Here is a 5,402-nt window from a genome sequence, read left to right on the forward strand (position 1 = left end):
TAGAGTACCTTTCGAACGAATTTTTACTGATTTCGATATACTGAAAACAATGGAGTAAAATTTTCTATTTCCTTGGGAAAGCGAATGGTTCTCTGCTAGTTTTTTTGTGTGTGAGAAAAATACACCTGAACCAAAATTTAGTATTGACACCTTTTATAAGACATTAGAATGTTTGAAAAACCCCAGAATATGTAGAGGAACAGTAGAAATAGTTATCAAAAGTACCAGGATTATAATTTTATACGCCAGACGCGCGTTTCGTCTACATAAGACTCATCAGTGACGCTCATATCAAAATAGTTAAAAAAGCCAAATAAATACAAAATTACACGAAATTATTGCACACCACAGAGTACAGGTTGAATACGCCATCGCAGAACTAAAAAAATACCTAAGATGATGATACTAAGTATCCAAAACAGTTTTCATTAGTTTGTCCTCGAAAAGACTTATCCAAAGAATGAACAAAAAAATCATTTGTTATTATTACGTATCCATTTATTTTATATTTTAAAATGACCCTTTTTCTTTGCCAACTGTATAAGAAAGTGTAATCCTAGGTATAGACTACTTTTTCGCAAGGTAGGTAAGTCGGACCTTTAAGTCACGTGATAATTCACTTCCTTGTTGACGAGACGTACACTTGTATAATGACTACTATGAACTTTACTTGTGTAATGACTGTAGTAAACCTATTATGACGTCAGCCCTCTTCAATAGTTCTCTGTATTCAGGTATTTACGATTTTTCACATCTACAAGCTGAATATGCATTTGATATTTCCATCGCTGTCTTTAGATGTTTAGATTCTCATTAAAAAAACAAATAATACATAAATGCATATCAGCTATTCATGTACAGTAGCTTGTATAAATAGATAACAATGTAGGCGATACAAGTTAATCTTATGCCTATTGAAATATTTACTGTAATTGATTGACTAGAAAGTGGTATGCAAGATTGATTAACATAACATTGAACTTTCATTATTATAACAAGTCTTCATAGTTATGACAAATTCAATACCTTGACAAAATAAAGAACAAAGAAAGGCAACCGAGTTTAGTTAAATATCTAGTAATTCGGGCTCCAATGTGTCAATCAAATTTAACGTACAGTAACTCCAATTAACTTGAAAACGTTTTTTGTTTTTTTTTGTTTTTTTTGTTTGTTTTATTTTCATCACTTCAAAAACAATGTGTTTGTGTTATGGAAATGTTGTTGTATTCTTGTCTTCCAATTTTACTTATATGCGTTATCAATATGCCTTTTTGTGTTTCTTTGTTACTCATGACGTGGCACTGTTCTTGTTCATCCCGTCATTGTGTTGCGCTAAGGTTGGTTTTGTATTCTTGCTTTTATCTTTGCCTTTTTGTCATTCAATGTTGACAGTTATATTTGACATTTTTACCTTTCGTGACTGTTTGTTTTGTTTAGACATTGTTGACAATATAATGGAATTGTATGCGACTGTAATACAAGTGAGAGGTTTGGCTATCTATAAAACTATCTAACATCTTCTACATAAGAAAATGCGTGTACCAAGTCAGGAATATGACAGTTGTTGTCCATTCGTTTGACGGGTTGTCAGTTTTTGATTTTGTCATTTGACTACAGACGTTTCGTTTTGAATTTTCCTCGAAGTTCGGTATTTTTGTTGATGTAATACAGTCCCTAGTATTGAAAGTGTTTGAATTCTGTTTCCCTAAACCTTTCGAAAATACACTCATCATAGATACCAGGATTGGAATTTTATATATGCGCCAAAAGCGCGTTTCGTCTACAACAAGACTCGTCAGTGACTCTCGAATAAAATTTCAAGGCCAAATAAAGTACGAAGTTAAAGAGCATTTAGAACCAAAAATTCCTAAAAGTTTTGGGAAATACAGCTAAGGTAATCTATTCCTGAGGATATTTTATGCATAGAATATTAAGAAATTACATTTTTATAGATTGGGGATATATTAGTTTATGTGAAGAAGTAACATTTTTTTGGCGTATTTTCAAAGCCGTTTTGAATGGTTGATAGATTAGTTCTTAATATTTCACATTTAGAAAACACTCTTTTTGTTAATAATTCTTACAACCAATCAAAAAATTAAATTCATAGACTCCACCAAAAATTGAATAAATAATTACGTGTTTTGCTTAATATTTTGTATTGATAATTATTGTTATAGTAGGAGATCTATGAATAAACAATTTTAAACATATCGTTTACAGATGCCAAATTTGTTTGCCTTAGCTAAATCAATAAGGGGTCCAGAATATTTGCAAAGGGAAAGGACTGTGAACCATAGAAAAAAAGGTACGCTATTTAAGAATTATCTGAGAGGATAGAGTTACAAGCTTGGAATTATAGCTGTACACTTTCTCCTTCAATATTATTGATTTCATGGTACAAAAGCTGTACAGGTTTTTGTTTTTCTAATCCTTGAGGAATTCTAATGATTGAACTAATTTACTTACTTCCGTACGGCATTATCAACTAGGTCCAAATTCTATACCGTAAAGTAACTATTAAAAACAACAACTTCAAATTTGAAAACAATTTTAACTAGAAAACCTGATATATGTTCATACATGTACATCAATCTCCTCGTTATTATTTTGGTTGCAATGTCCGACTATGGCTAATTGATATTCCATGGCATACTTCTTTTACAATGTTTTACATACGTTAATCTTAAATTTTAAATAAAGAATTGATATACTTTTTGCATAACCTTAAAATTCTAAATATGTTCTGGATACATGCTAATTTATCTTTTTATAGGACTTGACAATGAATTGTAACGGATCCATGCTGAATCATATTCCATAGAACTGGACAGTGATGGCAGATAATCCAAGGATCTGCAATATATGTGATCTACGTCATCTTACAAAACCTTCGACAACATGGTGTTTTGAATGTGACCAGGCATTATGCGACGAGTGTAAGGAGTATCATATTGTATTCAGGGGCACACAAAACCATGAGACGATTGGAATAGTTGATTACCAGTCATTGTCTCAGTCAGTTACCGTTTACAGTAGCCACTGCAGTACACACAATGATAAATATCAGATGTATTGTCAGACACACGACAAACCTCTTTGCATCTTCTGTGTAGAGGAACATAGTGAATGTAAAGATACAATTCCACTTAGTAAAAAGACGAAAGACATTAAAACATCGGATACATGGAAAGATACGGAACAAAGTTTAGCAGATATTGATGAGAATATATATCAAATGGAAGCAGAAGTTAAAAAGAATATAGACGATTTTGGGGAACAAAAGGGATTAATTTTAGCGAATATAAGTCGAGTTCGACAGGAAATCAATGATCACCTTGACAAACTAGAAGAAAGCTTTCGAAATGAAGTAACCAAGATAGAAGATCAGTCTACCAGAAGCATGAAACATACATTACAAATTTTAGATGAAAAGAAAACCGAACGTTTGAAATATCAACAACAACTTCAAGACATGAAGAAACATGCGTCAGATCTTCAAACATATCTCGGTCTTCATCAAATTTCTTCTGATATTGTAAAATTAGAATCCAGTTTGCAATCTTTTATTGACAATGGAAGCTTAAACAAAGTCTCACTTACCTGCTCCGTAAACGAGTCTCTCAATGATATAACAAGAAACATCCAAACCTTTGGAACTATAACTGAGAAGAAAATCTCTACTTATATAACTTACATTAGACAGAAAGATAAACAAGCTCAGATTATAGGGCTTAATCCTAAATCCATTCATGATATCAATATAAAATTGACCCAAACGTTTGATATCGATTCAAGGGAAATTAGGGGATGTGATATATTCCCAGATAAAAGAATGGTCTTAAGTGACTATGCTAGTCTATCACATGCACTAGTTATCACCGACAAAGATGGTAAGCAGCCATTTAAATTGTCCCTGTCTTCATCTTATGCATATGCTGTTGCGTGTATAGATCTCAAAACTGTAGCTGTAACATCGGGATATTCAAATAAGGGAATACATATTGTCGACATAGAAAATAAAACTATTAAAAATACCATACCTACAAAGCATCGATGTTATGGCATTACATACATAAATGGATTGTTATTTTGTTGTGTCCAGAGTAAGGGAATCTTTAGAATTAATATAAAGGATGCAAGTGTTAAATGCATTGTAGATTGTGATTTGTCCGAATGGTCCTATGTATCCTCAATCAGTGACAAGTTATATTATTGCAATAAAGATAAAAGTACAGTTACATGCTGTGATTTCGATGGTAGGTCAAATTGGACTTTTAAGGACAAAACCATGTTAGTGAAACCCGGCGGTCTGGCTGTTGATAATAACGACTACATTTACATTGCCAGTCGTCAATACAATAGTGTTATCGTACTTTCTCCTGATGGTCAATAGTCTAGAACACTTCTCTCTGGACATAGCGAACTTAATAAACCCCACGTTATAACATTTGATAAGGATAGAAATCAATTGCTGATTGGAAATGAAGGCAAAACTGTATTTCTTTTTGACGTTTACAGATGAATTTACATCGCTATCACTCACGTAAAAATATCAGTGTGAATTGAATATGGATTGTATTTACATTTCATTTCCGACCTTGTTTGATTTTCATCATTTTATGTGTTTTGTGAGACTATCTAGATTAAATTATAATACACACAGTTATTAAAGCTTCTTTTAATCCTTCTTAAGTATATGTTAACTATCTTGCAGATTTGTTTGAATATTAAGAGATTTTTTTAGGAAGTTCTTATTAGACATATTACATTGTTGTCTTAAAGTCTAGGATCAATTTAGTCAAGGAGAAAAATGTTGCCATTGACCAGTTCTACAATAACAGTAAAACTCATACACAACAGTTGTGCTTTCTGCAAACACGAACTCGTGAAAATTAAAGAGTTAAAGAAATTCTGTCAAAAACACAATAAATCACATATTCAATAGATTAAGTGTAAAGGTTTATTTCAAAAGCAGTCTGAGAAAACATGGTGTTGTGCTTTGTCAAAATACAATTATCAACATGATACATATATAGAGTCACAAATGTTTACAACTCCATAGGTATGGTCACACACATTTAGCATTGTTTTAACTTATTAGAAGCAAAAGCGTGAAAGTATCGATGAAAAAATATTCCATGAATTAAATACAGTGTTAACTCAATCTAGTTAAAATTAAATCTATTATATATCCAATAATAAAATGAGCGAGTGCAGAGATTTACTTTTACTTAAATTCGTATTGAACTTATATGTTATGAAAAGGTGCAGTAGAGGCCTGCAACAGGGTTTAAACATTTTAAAAGAGGTGTGAAGACCTTTAACTGCAAAGACGCCCAAAACAACCAAGAATTAGAAATTTTTAACAAATTACAGTGCATCTAAATATATATATTGAG

General features: G+C 31.8%; 1 long non-coding RNA gene across 1 annotated transcript; it reads left to right on the forward strand.

The window, feature by feature from the left end:
• Positions 1 to 630: 630 nt before the first annotated feature.
• Positions 631 to 4,674, forward strand: LOC143056671 (uncharacterized). Its single transcript, XR_012972453.1, has 3 exons — positions 631 to 734; positions 2,224 to 2,308; positions 2,777 to 4,674. It is a non-coding gene; the product is annotated as an uncharacterized LOC143056671 (long non-coding RNA).
• Positions 4,675 to 5,402: the final 728 nt, after the last annotated feature.

Source organism: Mytilus galloprovincialis, chromosome 13 (genome assembly GCF_965363235.1).
Source record: "Mytilus galloprovincialis chromosome 13, xbMytGall1.hap1.1, whole genome shotgun sequence".
Classification (NCBI taxonomy): domain Eukaryota; kingdom Metazoa; phylum Mollusca; class Bivalvia; order Mytilida; family Mytilidae; genus Mytilus; species Mytilus galloprovincialis.